Source organism: Phalacrocorax aristotelis, chromosome 8 (assembly GCF_949628215.1).
Source record: "Phalacrocorax aristotelis chromosome 8, bGulAri2.1, whole genome shotgun sequence".
NCBI lineage: Eukaryota > Metazoa > Chordata > Aves > Suliformes > Phalacrocoracidae > Phalacrocorax > Phalacrocorax aristotelis.
Window position 1 is genome coordinate 34667328 of NC_134283.1, and position 21622 is coordinate 34688949.

The 21622-nt window shown below is 44.7% G+C and overlaps 1 protein-coding gene across 1 annotated transcript in view; it reads right to left on the bottom strand.

Annotated features, from left to right (window-relative positions):
• The window catches only part of NEURL1B (neuralized E3 ubiquitin protein ligase 1B), a 150562-nt gene that overhangs the window by 52272 nt on the left and 76668 nt on the right, over nt 1-21622 (bottom strand). The gene's annotated exons all lie outside the window — the stretch shown is intronic.

Here is a 21622-nt window from a genome sequence, read left to right on the forward strand (position 1 = left end):
CAGAAGGAAAGATTTGTTTTTGAGACTCACTAGGGAAATGCCATAGTAGGCTGCAGCTGAAGCAAGAGCTATAAAAGGGTAAGTCACTGCTCCCAGGAATGTGCACCAACCTGAATAACGGGCTGTACAGAAGACTCTGCTTAAACCTTTGCTGGAGCTAGAATTTGAGCAGCGCAGATGGCTCAGGCACTGCACAGGCAGAGACTCTGGGCAGCACGTATGAACGACTGCTCCAGGCCAGTGCAAAAACCCATGTGCCTCAGACATGAGACAATTGCTTACTCCTAAAGAGATAAAATCAAGGTGATTATAGCAAAGTGGAAATTCTGGAATTTTCCCAGTTACCAGAAATCTTCATTCAATGGTTTATTTAGCAAAGGGAAGAACTGGTTTGCTGAAGTGGAAGCAGGTAATTAAAAGGTAAGAGAAAATCATCAAGAGAACACCTCAACCACAAAGGCTTCTGCTGAACTGAATTGCTACCAGGGTGAATGAGGCAAGGACAAAGGCTCTCCTTCGCTTCCCCAGTGAGGCCATGACCATGCCCTGACAGCGGCCATAGGTTTCCCTAGGAGAATATGACTGCATTAATGTTTCCTTATAAATAATCATGCATTTGCCCTGCTTCAGTGAGTTAGGCCATTATAATTACGATATCCTGAGCACTGGTGAGGCCTCGTGCAGCCTGTTTTGCCAGTTCTGTGTTTGAGAAGTGACTCAGGAGCACACTATCAGTGTACTGCATCATGGCTGCTGCAGCTACCACACCTGCCAAACACTGGGGGAGAAAACCTTCCCTGCTGCTCTGGCAGAGGCCCTTCCAGTGTACATGGAGGTGTCTTCAGAACATTTTTTTATTTAAAGAGGAAAACATTATGGTTTTACAGCTGTGCCATGCTGATTGCAGCCATAGGATAGATTGGGAGAATGAGGACAAAGCACTGGTTGGGGTCATGCTCCAAGAAAGAGCATCTCCTTCTCCCCCCACATCTCCAGGAGGAAAGGATTCAAGGACAGCTTACGTATACCCAGCATCATGCTTTGAGGGGTGGTTTCCAAAGACACCTGAGCTTCCCTGACCCATTTGCCACCCATGTTGACAGTTGCCCACTAGGGTCAAACTGCTAGAGGGTCGTTTCTGTGCTGTGGAGATTGGTCATTATCAGAGTGATCCACCCCACTGAGTTCCCCATAGATGGGGGACAGTGACCCCTTTATTAATGCCAGGTTTCCAGGAAGTCCAACAGCTCCAGGCAAAAGCTGTTCTCAGTGTTCTAGACACTGCAGCAGGTCACAGGTTGTCTGAAGGAGGTTAGGAAAGACCAGAAAAGGAACTTGGACTTTGGGTGATTGACCCGAACACAGCACCCATATCTCTGGAGTCTTCTCTGGTAAAGGCCACCCAGATCCTGACCCCCTGAAACCCAGCTGCAGGAAGAAAATGTCGTGCAAAGGAACAAAGCTCCCATCCTTTGCTTTGCAGATTTTCCCTGTACCAAATTCAAACTGTCCATCCTCCAAACTCCATCATCCAAAAATACCTACCACACACCCAATATCTGCTGCTCAGAGGCTGTGGATCCATAACCCTGAACCCTTAACACATGAATCAATGCTACTCACTGAGCAAAGCCTGCAACAGTGGGCTGCCAACCTGTTCTACACTTGTCTCCTTGTTCAAGTAAGGACCTCAGCAGACTCTGTGCCTGGGGTCAGTATGGAATTAAACTAACTGAAGAAAAATAAAATCTCAGGAACAACTCAGGCTTACATAGATAATTTGTTAAAGTGCTACGCCAAAGAGGCACTTGCTCACTACATGCTTTGTTTTTTCTCAATAATTATGCTGGAATTAGCCACGCTCCTTTACCTAGCCCTGTTTCTCTGCTTCAGTGACTTCTCACTGAGAAAATGCTGACTTTTCCCCTGCCAAAACATTAATGAAAATGAGGTGAATTCTCTGTCAAAATGTTCAACTACAAGAAAAGAACATCCCACAACAATAACAAAGCTTTTGTTCAAAAACTCAGAACCATCATGGAAGGGAAAGCCTTTTCTTCATGTGCTCTGATGTCAACTTCACTGTTGTAAAATCACTTCTGCTTTGGAAATGGTCAACTTGCTGATGTTTCAGTTGACTCAGAGCAGAGTTAATTATGCCAATGAGACACCAGGGTAAATGAAGAAGCCTTTTCATCAAGTCCACGCTGAAAATCTATGCAGCTTTGAGTTTTTGCACTATGTGCTTGCCCTGCCATTCCATTGGCTGTTTAATTAATTAGGATGACCTAAAAACAACACAAAGAGAGAGAAAACAGGACAAACCCCTTTGATTACAGAACCTCCAGGTATGTGCACCGCTCAGCTAACACTCCGGCAAGCCCTGCTGCAGACACCGCCGCTGACCCAAGGTCTCGCAGGCTGCAGCTCTCATGAACATTCACAGCTGGTCTAACCCAGTAACACTGGTGAAATGAACTTATTGTTCTTTTAATCTTACCTTTCTTTCCCTCCAGGTTAGCTGTAGCCCAGGTCACTTATCTAATCAGTCATGCTCTTACACACATGGGAAGAGCCGGCATGAGGGCAGGGTGAGACACAAGATTGCGCCTTCCCGTGCAAGTAGTGGCTTTTGCCCCTCCAAGTGTAGGTAAAACCCTGCCCTTAAGTGTTTTGTGTGCCAGCAAAGGCGTCTAGTGCAAGCAGTGTGAGAGTGAAGAGTAACCACTTCCATCATACTACTACTTCTCTGTGTGGATCACACCCTGCACACTTTTGGTGTGAAAATAAATAATAATTTTTAAAATGAATAATTTAAGGCCCAAGAGGAACCTTTGGAGACCAGCCTGCCTGTGTTTGACCCATCACCCAAGTCTTTGGTCAGTGTCCTGGACTCTTGCATCTGCCCATTTGCATCTGGGTGCAGAGGATGGGACAAGACTGTGAGGTGAGTCACTCCTCTAGCAGCCATTGTCTCATTCTTAATCTTTAAAAGGGATGGCATAGAGAAAAGATCCCTATTAAGGAAATGCTAAAGGGGATGAACGAAAAAGTCTCTTAAAATTATAAACAAAAAAAAAAAAAATAGAGAGAGGCCACAGCTGTCATTTTATACTCTGGGCTGCAGGAGTCTCTGAAATCCCACCCATAGAACTATTAATTCTACAGCCTAATTTCTCCTGTCCATACTATTCACATGCTAATGTTGTTCCCTGTGATTTATCCTAGCCTGACTTTATTTTTCAAATATTCCCTTTTAAAGATGCAAGGCTTTCAGCAGCTCCCAGGATATGGGGATGCAATAAAAAGTGACTGAGCAGCGAGAGCAGAAGCTGTGAGTAGCTTGATGCATGTGGACAGGACACTTGTGTCCTCAACAGAGAGCAGAGCCTTTGGGAGCACGTATTGGCTCCTTTGATGTGTCATGAGCATTCCAGATAGGGTTGAGTCCAAGAAGAGAAGGCCAGGGTAGCTTCCAGGTTTATGATTTCTAGGATGAGGATGGTCTCCAAGAATAGTCCCCTTGTCCTCCAAAGACCATCAGATGAAGTCACAGAATGGGAGGGGGAAGGGGAGAAACAAGACACACACAGATTATTTGTATGTATTTAAAGGCCCCAAAAGATGTGCTGAAGCCTCTGTTCATGACTGCAGGGAAGGGCAGAAAGTTTGACATCTGGTTATTTCTTTAGCTCCTGGCATGCACTTCAGACTGAAAACTGCCTGGGATTAATGGGCTGTGAGTTACTGCTCAGAGATATCTAAGGGCTCTCCTAATGCGGAAGGACAAAGCTTCAGACTAACCTGCTCTCTCTCTCCCAGCCAAGGGCTTTCTGCCATTTGCTCACCTTGCCACCAAGAAGTAAAACTAAGATGACATTGAACCCACACAGCTACTAATTAGGAATGATTGTCTTACATGCTCCTCATCTCTGATGCCTTTAATTACAAGGCAGGGCCCTTAGCTCCACTCGCCTCCTCCACAAGGAGCATGAGGAAAAGTTGGAGGAAGTTGAAACATCTCGCCTGGGACAGGTTTCCAGTTTTCTGAGCCATATGTACTTTGTGTGACTGAGTACTGAACAGATAACATGCAAAGAACAAATCTGCATCTCCGTGCCTGGCAATTATGGCATGTGCATTGGCGTGTCTGTGCACGTGCTCTTGCCTGCATACCAGACCTGGGTCAGCTTTGTTCCAGTTTGCCCCTTTTGGGACAATGATGCGGCTGGTATGCAAGGAGTGGAGACAAACAGCAGCACTGGCATGTGGCATCATCCAGCCTCTGCCTCCCTCTCCAGCTCTCTGCTCTCATCCCTGTATCTGGGCTCCTGGGCACAGGATGCAAAGTATTCATCAGCAGCATAAGATTCAGTCCCTGCAGCTCCTGCTGCTCCTTCCCACCCTTGTGCCCTACCAAAACATGCCTATACACCCTTCCCCACTTGTTTCAGTAAAACTGCCCTGGGGGGTCCTGTGAACCAGAGAAAGAAAACTGGTCCAGCTTGCAGAAAAGAAACCTCTACTCCAATCCACACTGCAGGTGCAGTCAAGTAAGCCTTGGCACAGAACTAGGAATAATATGGTACTACCAGCAGACTGTTTATGATATAAATCTATTGCTTTAAATACGATCTGCAAGGCAGCTCATAGCGGCTGAGCATGATTTGATTAGGGACTAAAGAAAATGCTCCCAGTGCCAGAGACACTGTGCCCAAGCTGTCCTAGCCCAGCATCACCAGCCCTTGAAATAAAAATCCCTAACTAGAGCATCTGCATTACAGTCCCTGGGCAGTTCAAGAAAAAGATATTTCCAACCCAAAACCTAAAGATAGAAAGGACACACTTGGAAAAGGGAGCCTTAAACAAATCCTCCTGTGATAAGCAGGATGTGGACAAAACTCACAATTGTCAGTCCTTGGTCTTCTTAACCCAAGGCATCCATGCAGCTCTCGCTCACAAACCTAGGAGCAGGCCCATGCTTCCTCCATCCTTCTTTTCTGTCCAACTCCCAACTGTAGAATTGGGGTTTAGAAGAGGATTTACTGCTACATCCTACAAAGTCCAGTGGGAAAGCTAAAGGTGAGGCCAAGTTCTCGCCTTTGAATTAGGCCTAGAAATGGCTCTTGTGATAGGGTAAGGTCTGTGCTTGCCACTGAGGTTCAGGAGAGTTGGAGGTAAAAGAGGAGGAAGTATTGTCTCACCCTAAAAGGGTCTGTCTTCATAGCACACATTTCCAGAGCTCTGTTGCCTTTTGCAGGCAAGCTTAGAACCAGTACTCGGTATTAAACTTAAGTCTGTGCCTACTGTTAGGGTTAAGACAAGATCAGCAACTACGCCCAATCTTGATTTTATCATATCAAGAACTAAACACATATAATTACCCTATTCTTAACCAAATACTAAACTGAGCAGACTGGCTGCTTTCATTCTGAGCACGTGGATGTAGCCCTAACTCAAAGACAGATTAATATGGGTAGCAAGCAGCAGAAGTTGTTTTTTCTAGGGGGTCAGATATTGTCCAGAAAACAGCATTGCCCTCATCTGCATGAGATTTAAGTTGGGTAACAGATATATATATATAACTCTCTCTGTTATGTATATATAACAGGTATATAACTATTTATTGCACATTCTCAGGCTACAGGTATGAATTCATTTGAAGCACCAGTGACATGACTCCCACTCAAAGGGGTTTTCCCCCAAAGCATCCCATTTTTAGTAGAATTCAGAAGACCACCTCCTCAGCCAGTTCAACCCATCCCAGCCTGAGAAGTCCAACACAAGCAGGACAGTGCTGAGTATTGGCCATTCTCAGATGTTTGTGCTGCGGGAGCAAAGGCAGCGCTGCTCTGAGCAGGCTTGATGCCATACGAGAGCAACTTGGTGAGAAGAGACTCAGTGCTTCTATACATATAGCTCGTCATTTTGCAGAGCTGCTTTTCAGACTTAGTAAAGGTACAATGTTAAGGTAGTCAGACTTTCAAAAGATGGATGGATGAGCTAAAGTGCTTAAAAAATTGAAAGAGTGCTGCTCATTTCTGAAAACAAGAAACCTCACATTTGGCAAGAATATGCACCCAATGTCTCAGGTGTTTTCCTTATGGCCATACCTGCTTACAAAAACATCCACGCTAGCTGAAGAGCTTTAGTCTTCCCTCTAGAAAAGAGCCACTAACTCACTACATACAAAAAAAAAAAATCTGATACCACACAATCTTTGCTTCATGTTGCTTTTCCTGTTTGCAGATAGAGAAGTTTCTATCTGCCACGCATAAACCCCAACATACCTTCTCCAAGCCATACTAAAAGCTAATACAAGCAACTTTAATCTTACCCTTTCTGTACACTAGTCAAACTTTTGCATCAACCAGTAAACAAAACTGTCTTCTGGATGCCTGGACCGTCTTTGCTCTTTGGGAGATCTATCAGAGCTGAGCTGCAGCAGCTTCTGAGGGACACATCTGCAAAGCCATGAGACAGCAAGAGTGCAGAGATCACTTGACTTCAGCTGTAGGTGAGGGTCTGTTGGAAGTCATGCGCATCATGGTATAAACTCCACCAAGGTTCACAACTCTTTGCATAATGGCAAGAATTGGCTATGTGATACTGAAATAGTATAACTACCTAGGTTTTCAACAGGAAATCTATTTTAGGACCTAGAAGGAGGACTCTTGGAAAGAATTGTTGATGATCTCACTGCATGGCTATCACTGTCCTGGGCCAAATACTCCTTATGCTCTTGGACTTCTGATCAGCTAACAAAGCAGATGCATGAACTAATTAAAGAAGCAGAGCCTGTGTTTTCTGCTTCTTACAGCTCTATATTCAGTAGCTGGTACATGACACCTCGTGAGCTGATGCTTGTCTGTCTGTGATCTAAGATGAAAGAAACATTCACCAAATAATCCAGGGGGATGGGAGACTGAACACTTTTTTCTAGGGCTGTTTCAACATATGGAGGGAAAAAATCAATTGCAGAAAGCCAGATTCATGGGCAGTAGTTCTTAGGAATGCTATTGGGAAAATAAGCTGATCCCTTCTGACTGGAAGTATTTCATACCTGAGATAACGTCACCTGGAATTTGTAATCCAATTTTGCAAGAGGACCAACTCTGTGCCCAAGTTCTGTAGGCCTTTTCAATATTTAATTATGATAGCATATTTAATCCTGTAACATATTTCATAGGAGACAAGTGACTAAAACAAAGTTGCCTTGGCTTAACACAGAAAAAAACAGTGCAAGTGATTTCAATGCCACTATCCTGTTGGTGTCTGACTTACACCCTCAAGAAATTTTAAGGCACGCATGAGGAACAACATTAAAAATAAAGCAAACTAGCCTATAATTTGGAAAGAAACCTTCTCTTCCCTGAGTTATTTATTAACCAGTTAAGAATCTCTCAAGGCCTTCTTAACTATTAACAAACAGATCATGAGATCAAGAGATCTTGAGATCAGGACAGAATCCCAGCCAAAACTGCATGATTTAATGAAGTGAGAGTCTGAAATTTATTGCTCTCCTTGTGCAAACATTGATCTGCAGCTGGACACAACCATCTATCCCCCAAATCTCCAAGAGGACGTCAGAGCTTGAGGTCCTGCTCTCTACAAACACTGCTGCAGGGGCTACTCCCAACACACCAAGGTGATGCAGGAATAAGGCCATAGAAACTTAAGGCAGGCAAACACCCAATGAGGATGACATTTCCATACACCCAGTACTGAGAAACATATTTGACTGAGAAAGATGTATGCTATTGCCCGTTTTAACATAGAAAATATACAACTTATCTAGCAGGAAGCCAACAGAAATACATGCACAGTAGAGCAAGTGTTAGGAGAAATAATGACCAGGAAAAAACCTCTCAGCTGTAAATAGTCATAAATGCCCATGGTTGGGGAAAAAGAATAACAAATGGCAACTGAGAGCAGCGACCCTCCCACGCCAGGTGTGAAGCCACCTTCTCTATCACAGCTTGGCTCTCAAATCTGCTAGGGAGCAGCAAGTTTTCCAAAACTGCTTCAGAGGCTGGGAAAAAGAAAGATTGCCTGAAGCAGAAATTGGGGTTATCATGTCATGAGCCATGTTGGAGAAAATATAGCCAGTCTACGAGAAAAGCAAGTATGTGAATTTGTATCACAGCTTTCTGAGAGGTGGATGCTCCTGCTTGTCCCTGGCACCCTGCAGATGCTTTTGAACTTGGTATCTCATTTCTTTTCATATTTTCTAGATATCCCTCACATCAGGATATTGGAGTCTTTAGGAGAAGCCCACTGCTGGGTACACATACCTTGCTAAATTTTCCTTGTGGCTTCAATGTGAATGTTAAATAAAAGTTATATAACTAACAACCAGAGCATGCCTGATGTGGTTCCACAACTGACAATGCTGGAAACCACCCCATAGAAATGGTGCCTGCACAGACTGCTGTACGCAAAGGTTGAAACAGGGAAGAGTGAGCAAAGGCTCCCCAGGGAGCTGCCTTCTGCCAGCTGCAGTGCCACACCATTTGTTCATGAATGAGGGCCACTTTGACACCAGCCCCTTTCCACCAGAGCGCTCTACCACTGCAGAATGGGGTTGGAGAGAAAAAAACAGCACCTCCCTGCTGCTCCTGGGCTCAGCTTCTTACCCTCCATTGCAACCTCCCCATGCCTGGAAGAGTCTCTCCCTGCCAGCCTGCCAAGACATCTACTGCTGTTCCAGCATCGTCCCCAGCCGTCCCTGCCCTGGTTCTCCTGACATCCCTCCCCTCTCCTTTGCCACAGATCACTGCAGGCTGTTGCTCTGTGTCTTACTGCTTCCCTCTCTGAATGATGTTGCACCCAGAGTTTAACTCTACTTACAGGTGAGACTCTGGGTCCATTCAAGAAGTTATATGGATGAATCTTTGTAGTCACCTGGAGCTCTTTATGCAAAGGCTTCAGAGATGGTGGGTATTAAACTCCCCTACTAAAGCTTGATGTTAATACTTATCAAGAGATGCCTAGCTGTGCTCTGGGCACCATCCCTCTCGGCAGCATCTGCAGAGATGGAAGAATCTGAGAACCTGACAATGCAACCAGTTGGCCCAGTTTCATGTCGTGTACAATAATTGCCTGCATGGGTGGAAAGAAAAACTAAGTGCGATTTGTTTATCACCACATGTATGTCTCTATAAAATAAAGGGATTTGGTTCAATTCAAGGCTCTTTTGGGCAAGGACATAGCATTTAAGTTATGTCTGCGGGCACAAAGTACATGTCTGATGTACCATGAAAAATAAAGATGTTCTCTTAACCGTTGCCTACAAAATGCAAAAGAATCAGCATTGCTGGAAAGCTGTGTTTTGACATTTCCTTCCCTCTACCTCTCTTGTGTATCCTTTGGGCTTGTCCCAAATTAAATCTGAAAAACATTCTCTGCTTCTTCCCTTTTCAAGCTCATCTTAGCATGTGGAAGTTTCTGTCCTCCCTGTGGGGCATAAATAATCTTTGACATGCACACCCTCATCAAAGCCTGCATTATGGCAAGGCTAGCTATCATGTTGCTGGTAGAAATCTGGTCTACTTTGTTTTGTCCCTGGAAATTTCAAGCAAGGCTATATTTTGGTCACAGAGAATGCCTGTGGTAGAAAGCTGAATTTTCATACAGATCCAGCTGTATCTGAAATCTAATTACAACAATCTGGAAGAAACCTTGCTGCAAGCATTACTGGAAGGATATCAGGCAAACTAGATGTTTAAACACAATAAAAACAAGCCAACACCCAGCTGCAGGTGAGGATCAGATAAATTAAAAAATATTGTGAGTAGAAAAAGACTTTACATCATCATGATTTTTTTTAGCATGGTTATCTTAGGTTTCACCTCCAAGCGGACATAATCAATTATGTCCACTTTCAGGATCCTTCAGCTGAAAAATGTCCAGCCACACTCCTCTCAGAAAATGGGTATTCCTCCCCACCACCTGGAACATGATCTTCTGAACTAGGAACAATTACTCTTTTCCCCACTGATTTCACCCCTTTCCACTTGAAAAATATCAGCTTGTGTGACTTCCTCTCTTTCTTAGGGGCCACGTGCCAGAACAACTCTGCCTTGTTCATCTCCTTTTCCAAGAGCAGCATCAATACTTCCCATCAACACTAACAACACCCTGGAAACATGACTTCTTAATTAGCAAGGCATGCTCTGCTCCAGTGGAGAGCATGAATCCTGCAGGGTCCCAGCAGTCCTTTTTGGACTGCTGTGATGGTCAGGAGAACGCACCAGGTCAAGATGCTCTCCTTGCCTGCTCTAATTACAGATCCTATAAACTGCTGCAGTCACCCAGTCGTATTTTTCCTGCATCTTGGATCATCCCCTGGAATAGAGCCAGTGACTGGGACTTAGTTGTTGTGGAGGCATAAGGTGATATGAAATCCAGCTGACAATTTCTGTTAGTTTGGTAAGCACATACAATGTGCAAACCCAGAAGAAAGTAAGGGAGCTATTGAGTAACAAAGCAGTCATTTTTACAGTCATTTTCATAACAGTTCCCGTATCTACCATGGGCAGTTTCCTCCAGGCTCTTTATTTCTCCGCTCTAAGTGATTGTCACTCCCTGGTTGCTGCCGCCTCTCACACAAACACCCATATGAGAATACTTTTCTACCTTAACATCTCTCCCCTTGATAAAAAAACAAATTTCTTTTTCACTTACATTTTGCTTATGGGTAGTCATCAGAGACATTTATCTTATGCTCCTGCTTCTCAGCAGCCATAATCATGCCTGGCGCAGCTGGTGGATTTTGCACTCAGGTTTGTCTAGTGTCACACACTCTTCCGCGAGGAGCCCACCTAGCGCTTACTACAGCATAGCACGTACGTACAGTGAGGCAGCACAGCCCCAGGCCAGCCACACTGGACACAAAATGGTGTTTGTGGTGTAATCGCTTGAAAAAAGGGAACAGAAAGCAGAAGATCCTTAGCAGAGACCCAATTTCTTCCCCAAAGATTTCAGAAGAAAAAGCCAAGGTACCCACCTTTGCCACTTACTTAATTGTTCGGTGTCCTCATCCCATCTCAGAGGAGACGGCTGCTACCACCACCCCACTGTGTAATTAGCCAATGAACATCAAGCAAGTTCTTGGAGAGCTATTTTAGCTACCACAACTGTGATGCTACTCTTGGGTCAAAATCTGACCTCAGCTACATCTGTGCAGCTTTGGAGATGGTAGCACAGCCTGGGTTTACAAACCACAAAATCCTCATTTGTGGAATATATTTCAGAAGATGGTTTCACTTTTATTTTTTCTTTCTTTTACCTCGGCTTACTCAGGTACACTCATGTTCTCTGTATATGAGACAGACCTGTCTCTGGGGCTCCAGACAACCTTCTCTGGGTGAAATCACTCATTCTTTTCTAGGGTTCCCCTTATTTTATTTAATTCAGATTTTGCAGGATAACTGTCAATTCTATTTCCTTAACTGAAAATGCATTTCATTAGCCATTGCCTTTCAGCTTTCCCATGGGCAATGCTAATGATCCTGAACTGGTTGGGGTTTGTCCCAACATAAGCTACCCCTCAGCTGAAATAGTCTTCCTCAAAAGGGAATGCACTATTACATTCAGCAGAATAAACTGTCCCATTGACTCCAGGGTGCCTACACACACTACGCATCTGGCTACACTATCTGTTCTCTAGAAATATGGATGGACACATAAAAAGCACATGACTCCAAGGCATATTGACAATAGGCATCAACTTGTATGGCTCTTCTCCTTTACTAGAGTTTGTCTGCCTCTTGGCCATAAGTATTAAAACTTCATCTTTCTCTACATAAATTCTTTGGGAGATGAGGATGCTAATGGAAACGAGAAAGAAAGGCCGAACTTTCAATTGCCAAAGTCTCACAGTCCCTGAGGACAGAGTCTAAAACCAGCTGGAGCTCACGTCCTGCTCCCATTCCATCAGGATTAACCCTGAAAACAAAAACAAAACAAAAACCACCAACAACGCTGTTTTGTTTTGTTGGCTTCTTTTTATTAAACAGAAGGAAAAATGAAAAGCAGGACCAATGTCGGTGAGTTTCTACTGTTTTCCTGGATGCTGTTAGAGGTTAATTCATGGATACAGGCTTCAAGAATACCAGGTCAATCACAGATGCAATCTGCAGGGTGACACTGGGAGGGAAGGCCTAATTTTCAAAGCTGGCTGCCTCTGGGATCCAACTTCCCATTTGGATATCTGCTAGCTACATTGGAGGGTAGCAGACTGGGCCTTTCCTTGGTCTGATAGCACAGTAAGTACTAAGGCAAAGAAATCTCACAGCTGTTGTGACAGAGAAGGAAGAATCTGGAAAAGCAAGAAATCTTCTCCCCACTCCCTCATCCAAAAGGACATTGTGCTCATTAAGTCAGATTTGGTGACAATTTCCAAAAGCATGGTGTTACCTGGGGGACACTAGGCAGAGATGCTAATCACCTTGCTGCCTTAGTCACATCTGACACTGCTTATGAACCATAGGATTTTACAAGGCAATGAGAGCTAGTGCTAGATGACCTCAGACCATTCCTGTTTTCTTCACTAAGACAAATCTTTGAGATGTTACTGATATCCCTGACTCATCCTCCTATACAGGATGTTTGAGTGGCTGTGCAGCCCTATGAACAGCTGATCCTACCTTCTCTTTTCATGAGCCTTAGTTACTTCATTGTAACACAAGAATTCCTGGTTTGGTTCATGGATCTATAGAATTGTGCAAAGCAGTCAGGGGGGTTTGCCTGAAACTATGTAATTGCATCATGCACTCTACAATATTACCATCCACCAAGTACCTGGAGTGATGATGCTTAGATTTGAGCCCTACAAACACCTTTAGTTGCAACCCTAGTCATCTCTTGCTGCACAGGGATATTTTCTATTATTTGAGTGTGGGTCTAGATCTCAGTGATCATGGCATTTTTATGCCACTCTCTGCCTGGTACACCATAAATTTCTGGCCCTATACATATCTTGCTGTATGCACCTCACAATGTTAGCTATATCTCTTCCCACATCACTACCCTCAACTTGCTCCATATTTCATTCTGCACTGCAGCTTTCAAGGTGCTCAAGCCACGTTTGGGTTGGAAACAAACAAGACCAAACAAGAGGCTACGGTCAGGAAACCCACTTCAAATCACCTTAAAGCACTAATCAAATGGAAAGAAAACTGTTCTCTCTCAAAAGCAAACTAATAGCAATGAAACCACCGAGGCCTATGAATACCATTAACTTGCATTTAACATACACATGCATTTGCCAGAATCACATAGCCATGCAAAGTTCACATACCTTTTAGACCCTCTGTTGAGGGGCTAAAAACCCAGAGCTAAATTCAGGAGAGCAGTTTACAAATTGCAGATTATTCTGTGTTATTTTTTACTCACCTTCTAGTAAAAGAGATCTTCATCCATCAAAAGAAACCCCATTTCTGCACATATTTATCCCTAATCCCCCGCCAGGACTTCAGAAAGCGTTGCTGTGGAGACTAGGGAATGGTCATGACCTCCAGCACAGAACAAAGGAAAGGACTACAGTTGTGTCGATCACCACTCTGGCTGCTGTGCCACTGCAGGGTGTAAAGACCTGCTGGCTGGGAAGGAGGTTCTGGGCTGATAGATGGCATTTGGGACTGAGCAGCAAGGACAGCTACCCTTGACACAGCTGGGCAAAACGAGTTGCTCTCAGATGGCCCCATCAGAGGCCCAGGGTTCATAGTGGGATAAAACCTGCACAGCTGCAGACCAGAGGTCTCAACTAACACCCCTTGATGTTAAAGCCAGCTTTACACCGGCTCCACTGTGCTTTGAATAGGAGCAAAAGGCAGATCATCTCCTTCACTCCAGTGCTTTGAATTCCCAGACTTTGAGGGGAAGAAGAAACCTGATTAAATTCCCTGTTAGGAAAGAGACCAAAGGAAACATGGGTTCTGAAACCCTCTTGGTCATTTGGGTGAAGGTGTATGTCTTTATTTCTGTGATGGTGTTCAGATCTGGAAAAGGAGGGAAAAGAAGACCTTCTTTTAAAGACAAATTTCAAATCAAGACCCATGGTCTTGTTACCTAATCTTAGGTATTTAGGATGTTAAAAAAGCCAGTCTTCTGTGGGTGGAGATGAGAAAAAAGATCAACTGAAACTCCATTTCCATGTAGCTTTCTTCAGCAGAACGTGAGAGCATAAGAGGGGAAAATAATCCCCATGCAAGAAATACAGATGATGAAAGCAAGCTGGTAACGGAAGAGAATGACACCAGATCATCTGCTCCTTAACATGTTATTCCACCATGACTAGAGTCCTCTTTTCCTCCTGCACCCATCTGGGTGCAACTGCTCCAGATACAGATAGCTCCTATCGCTTGTGCGAGCCGCTGTGATTCCTCCCTCTCTGACAGCAGAAATCGTGGAGCTGAGAGGGGATCCCTCCAACCAAGCAAGCCAACACCTCCACCCCCAAGACTCTCTTCCTCTGTACTGCGCAGCAGCATCTTTGCAAGTGCACGGCCCTGCCACTGATCTCCACAGAGCACAAAGCCAGGTTTTTCAGCTCCAGGGGACATCCCCCCATCGCCCCCAGGGAGATGCCACAAGAAAGAGTGAGGACTAGGAAAGACACATGAAGGAGATGACAACCTCATTGGTTTTCAACCTGCAAATTCTGTGATCCCCAGGTCTAACAGGAATAAGAGTCTCTTGTTCCCTTAGTTCCTCACCTGACAATAACACCGACATTTCCCCCCCCCCATATTTAGTGGCCACATTACCTGGCACTAACATGTGCATCAGAAGTAGCTCTGTTAGATGACAGAACAGTAGGTATGCCAAGTTCTCCTCCATTTGTTTGTTTTTTGTTTTTTATCTTCCCTTCTCCCCAAAACACTCACAGATTTTCTTGCAAAATAATCTTATCTCCCCCCTGGGCAATGCTATCAGCTGTCATCCGCATCATGTGCTTCTGCCTTCGCTGGATTGCCTACATACCCCACGCCACTTTCCCCAGGTCTGTCACAGTTATTAAAACCTTGTAACAAGCTGCTTTGCATTTAATCCCATCTGTCATCAGATCCTGTTTAAACACCAAGAATTACCACTTTAATGCAACTACTTCCTAAGACATGACAGCTTTCTTCCTTCCATTGATCTCAAAGCATTCTGCAAGAGAATCAGAGCATCCCTGAGCCCCTTTCTCTGTGTGACACACAGTGAAATAGGGAAGCCCAAGCAAAATGAAAAACCCAATGCCGGTAGACACAAGACACCCAGCTGAGATATCCCAGCGTTGACTTGTAACTATTACATTGAGCTGCCTACAGTACACAAAACCACCTCTCTTTCCATACGGTAGGATGCAGGCAGGATAATAGTACATAAAAACTGGAAACACCTTATGTCAAAATTTGAATGCGTGCACCAGTGAGAAGAACACACCTTTTTCATGTCCACAGAGAAGTGATGTTAGCCCACACAAGCACTCCCATACTGCTAGAGGGTCTATCCAAAGCCTGCGATACATGCTGCAGTGGCTAAGCCCATTTGGGACCCCAGTCCCTGCGGCAGTTCATAGGGCAGGTAGCCGAAGAAGCTAATAGCACATTCTTTTGTAAGAGAAGATGAAAAAAAAAACCAACAAAAAAACCCCAAACCAAAACCTGCAAGGGAAACCTGCATTTGTTATTATCCATTAAATGTACTAGAACTGCCTTATGTGCTAAGTGTTCTCACCCTGATGATCTTACCAGCTAATTAAAGACTGATGAAGTATGATAAAAGCAATGTGTTAGTACATCCAAACTGCAAATGGAAAATTGAGGTAAACAGAGCATACATATATATTACCTACATGAAAAATAGAGAGTGCATGAAGTTCTGTAGGGAAGCCAGCCTCGTTCCTTCAGATCAAAACACTCTTTATTCTCTTTGAAACTCTACACTAGAATGACACATTAGCAATGTCCTTGCCAAACTAATTACCTGTGTTGTAGTGCAGGCCAACAGATTTGAGGAGTCCAGGATTACTGATCAGTGAAACTGGTATCTGGTAAGTACTAAAGCTGGGAAAGTTTTGCCAGAAATACAGTAGAAACTGTCCCAACAGAAATGCTGGCCTGGGGCCACTTTTGGAATTGAACTTGAATCAAGCCTTCTGGAAGGGCTTATTTATACTTACAAGGGACGAGGACACCAAACACTGGGATACCATGCGAGAGCTGGTTCTCATGGAGTTTTCCATCCTACATTTAGGATGTTAAGACTGTCCAATAGTCCAAAATCCTCAGAAGGAAATCCAACTCTCTACCTTTTGGGTTTCCTCCAGCAACCAGCAGGAGAAACACAGAGAGCTCAAGTTACAACTCCAGTTCCCAATACTCCATCCAGATGAAAATGTCCCAGATATGTACATAAAAGACCAAGCCAGAACCTGTGCATCATAACTTCAGCCAAGGAAAAGAGTTCAGATTCATGCTCGGCTGTTCAGTCTCTACTATATTTATGTTTGTGTATTAATTACTTTGCACACTGAAAATGCTAGGCACTTAATTGTTAGATATTACTGCAATGAAATCCTTGGCATCTGTACCACTGGCCATAAATCTTGTGAATGAATTCCTTGCGATTTAGCTCCTATTTCCAGTCAGACTGGAATTCCCACAGGACAGTGGCTGTCAGGAGCTTGACATCAGAAATTGCAGATGGTTATGAAAGTGGAAACAACTCAAAGAAAAGCCAACCTAGGGGTTTTTGTTGTTTTTTGGTTTGTTGTTTGGCTTTGGTTGTTGGTGGGGTTTTTTTGGGTTGTTCGGGTTTTTTTTATATATTCAGACTTCTCAAGAGATGCAGATCAAGGATGATTCATAAGTCTGGGCTGGTTCCTGCTTTATCCAAATCTGCTTGCCCTAAGCATGGCAAAAGGGCTGGATCTTACTTTCACTGACTTCAAAAAAGGAAGATCAAGCCCAATAGTCACATTAAAAACCACAACACATGTTAGATCTTTGGATTCTGGTTCATCAAGCCACATCCTAAATGTGACTTCATCCAGCTTCAACAATGTTTGGACAAGCCAAATCACAGTTTGATATTTAACCAAACTATTTGATGGTTCAACAGCAAAGCTCCTCTGCAAGCAACACTGAGTTGCCCATGTAATGCAGAGAATGGATGGGACACACCTGTTCCTCACCGTGCAGCTTTTCGCACTGCAACATGAAGCTCATGGGATCTTTCCCTGCAGAGGGAATGACCATCTCCCCTACCGAAAGGCAGGGAAGTGGAACCAAGCCAGGAGAAGGATCTGATGGAGTGGCTGTGGGGCAGGTTCGACCAGCTTGGTGCTGAAAGACAGACAGAAAGATGACTGGCTGGCAAGCGTGCTTAGGTGGGGAGAGTCATGTTGTCCATGTTTGCCAAAGGGGCAGAGAATAACACATGTTCCTGGTTTTCAGTGGAAGGAAAAGTTCCCAGAAACTTGCCTCATCTCTCTCTATTCTTAACCCTTCTCTGGCACCCTCGCAAGTCTGGGTATTGGTAGAGGAGCTACTCTGCAGAAAAACAATTCAGAAAAACCAGCCTGGAGTCTTTTTCTCTCTCCAGCAACAGAAGGGCGATAACTGAAATGGTTTTCCAGTATGACGCCATGTGGACTGGCCCCAAAAGCCTTGTTTATAGAGAAATGGGTTATGGATATAAACAAGTCACAAGTGCTTTCAGAGCAGGGTCCTCACCTTGATCGGAGCTGGGCTAAGCTCCCTCCTCTCCATCACTCAGCTAATGTTCCAGCTGCCGGTCCCCAGCTCAGCAAGCTATCTCATACATTGCAAAGACCAATACAGTGTTTCAGAGAATGGAAAGACTCTGATAAAACCAAAGGAAGATGCACTGGCTCCACGCTTTATCTGATCCAGTGTAGCATTGTTAAATGGAAGATGTTAAACTCCTCAGCGGTGTAAGAAACCATGTGTGAGACGTTATATCCATCCCCTGGTCACAACTACCATCTGTAGATATCTAAAGGCCTGATTAAATATGCTCATGACCAAAAAGTCGTTCTGGCAGCATGGATCCCATTCCTCATCACGCTTGTTCCTCTTTTCCCTGGGCTGGGGCAGCATTTATCCCACAAGCACAGCTCTTGCCAACCTGGCTTTGAGCAGAGGTAGGACTTGAAGGCCTCCAGAAGTCTGCCAAACTTGGCAACCCTCTGCTGCTGTGAGTCACCTCTAGGTACTGACTTGCATCTGTGCTAGAAAGATGCAAACCCTCAGGTCTGAGGTAAAAAAATCCTAAAACCCATTTAAAATTCAAAGGGCAAGAAAGAGGCTTTCAAAGCAACAGACTTGAAAGGGATTTTAAAAGAGGATTTGTTTTTTCTGGGAAACAAAAATTCCCTCTCTGCTTTCCTCTGCATCAAGTCACTACTGTAAGATATTGTCGTGACAGTGAATTTGACCATAAGGGTTGGCACAGTCTGTGCTCTATTCCACCTCATGTCAAGCTGTAAATCTGGAGCAGAGACAAGAGGTCATCACTTTTTCCTAAATACCCAGCTGCCAGTGATCAGTGAAGCTAAGAAAAAGGCACGGCAGGATTGAAGGGAAAACTTCACCCTGCCTTGGAGGGTAATTTGTACAGGAGCCAGCCTGGCCTTCAGGGGCTGTGATCTTTCAGGCTCTGGATTAATCCAAGCTTCTTTTTCAAACTGAATGGAAGTTTCCAGCATTTGTCATTCCAGCTTGGAAAACGTAAACTGATCCCTTGGTTGGTTTCTTCTAAAAAGCTTGGAAGACTTCAGCTTCCTGCAAATTAGCTACCAAAGCTGGGAGGGACAGGAAGACAGGGATGGCAGATTGGGGCACCGTTAAAAAGTTAACAAATACAAAAATCTTTTCACCTCTAGACCCAAGGGAAGTTTACAACAGATTCTCTTCCGCCACTACAGATGGAAAGCAAGGAAAACCTGGCAGTGCTTTGAGGTGGGACAAGTAAGGCAAAAAGGGACCCATTCCTCTTGCTGCCTGTGGAGGGGTGAGGAGCAGGAGGCAGCCAACAAACCAGATAGCCATGGACTCAAAAACTATGTCAGAGGGAGCTGGAAGAGATAGATAGATAGATAGATAGATAGATAGATAGATAGATAGATAGACAGACAGACAGACAGACAGACAGACAGAGGAGGTGTTAAATAATGACCTCCTGTCCTGTCCCCCGGCACAACAAAAAAAGCCATGGCAACCCAGCGAGGCTGTGCAAAGGAACAGGCAAGGTCTGGTGTGCCTGTGCTCATCCCGCTTGGCGGTAAGCATGGCTGAGGAAAAGATAAAAACAAGGTACCAAGGAGGGTACAATTCTCTCCAGGTTCACACATAGCAACAGTGCAAGTTTCTATAGCAACACCAGAATTATTTTTAGCATTAGTCATATTTTAACAGTAGCAACCAAACCCAGAGCTGGGGTGGAGGGATGCATTTCAGCCCCTCCACCACTTTTTCCTTTCCTCATGGTGATGCAGAAGCACAGCCTGTTTAAGTGCATACACACAAACTGACCATGCCTACAAATAAAGTCAAAAGGGGAGGGCATCAGGTAGAAAAGCCCTTTTTCCCCCATGAAGCTCCTTTGTTGATGTCCCTTCAGTGGAGGCTCAAAGCCCTGGTGAGCTACAGTCACCAGTGATAGTGGGTCCAGACACCCAGCCCAGAGGATATTTTCAGGGTGTTCTTGCAGCTCCTTTTGGTTTTGATGCATTCTATAAGCATACAAGAGAGAAGAGAGGAACCACGTTTCTTTTTTGCTGCAGTATGCCATGGCAGCAGCATAGGGGCTGAGTAATGGCTGTTATAGATGGGCTGAGTTCAGAGGGGTGCTTCTCCATCACATTGGCTGTATGCATTTGTGGCAGGAGGGGGTGAAGACAGTTCCTAGGCACAGGAGGGTGCTGAGTGAAAGAAAAGTTGCAGAGCATTTTCCCCAGCACCGGGGCCATGGGGAAAAAATGCCCACGCTACTGAAGTGCCTCCCCTTGGAGAGGGTGATCAATGGGATCAAGCACATCCTGCAGCTAATATCTTTGATACTACAGATATACAGATATACAGAAGGCCAAACAGATACAGCTTTTCAGCTCCGTAAATGAGCAAACATCTTCCCACAATGCCAATCCCTATGGATGGTGACCAGTTCCTTCCGCAACTTTGGAAATTCTATTTCTTGATCCACAAAACCCAGCGCAGCACAAACAGCAGCCTTGCTTAACTGTTACAGGAGCCAGCAACAAACAGAGCAGATCCATGACAGTCTTGGCCAAGCAAAAGCAGGAATACAAATTATAACATCTCCTCAGTATCTGTTATCCACCCACACACCCACAGACAGTTCCTGTTGCTACTCAGAACAACCCAAATCATTAGCAATAAAAATGCATGCAGTGATAATTAACAATTTCCCTTGCATGAAGTTGCCTTCAAGCAAAGAAGAGCCATTGGTGCCTCACAACTCATATTGCCACTGAATTGCAAGCAGCTTTTCATGGGTTTTAGCCCACTCCCTTCTAGCCATACATGCATACCCACAGGAATCAAGGCAAAGAGCTCAAATGTCCAGCTATGGGAACGGAGTAGGAGTAGGAGTAGTCCTGCTGAAATATGACCAGTAAGAGTCCTCAAGCCTTAGTTTCCTGACCTGAGGCATCTTCCCACAAGCAGGGTGGCAATAAGAGGGGATGGGAGAAAAGACAATTGTGCTGACAAAATTATTTCATCCCTATCAGGGACCACAAGAATTAGCCTATATGCTAATTCTCACTATGCTGCTGAGAGTCTGCCAACACTACCAGGAGTGGTATGTGTCTGTGCATGCCCCAAAAACCATCCCGCTCACTACAAGATACCTGCTTGTCCTGGCACCTCCACGCAGGACCTGGCTGGGCTGCCTCAGGCAGCTGAAAGCTAACAGCCGAAAGGCACTGGCTGACATCTGAAGTCTCTGCCCTTCTTGGAGGTACGCTGTGTTCGCTGTACATCTGCCTGCACTCAGGTCAAAGAAAGGGAATGGAATCTTTCCCTTTCTATGGGTCTTGACATACCTTAACTTATCACATAAGTGTTTATTACACTGTCACTTCCAAGAGGAGGTGAGTCTGGACTGTCCTTCAGGCTGGGAGCAGATAGGATGGTTTCCAGGCTGCCTCTTAGCAGTGTAATAACATCCTTTGTAGAAACAGCTGCTAAAGAGACAGTGGTGCATTGGGCTTCCCATCCTCCTAGCTGCTTGCCTGCCTCCTTATGCTGCCAGCCAGTGGCTTTTTTTTCATGGCCCATGGATCCTCACCTATCCACACAGTAAAAAAGAGAAAATCACTTACTATACAGCAGCTTATGTATTTAGCAGGATCCACTCAAGGGAATACCTCCACTAGCAATGTTTAATAACAGAACTAAACTAGGTTTCAAACCCCCATTGTAGGGGAATAGACAGGGATCGGCGACCGGAAGATCACGGGCTGTGACGGAAAGATAGACTCCTCCCCATAGGAGTGGCAGGAACAGGAAGCGCAAGAGCTATATAAGCGTGTGACGCAGCTAAATAAACGGACATTTTGTATCCATCATATTGATGTCTG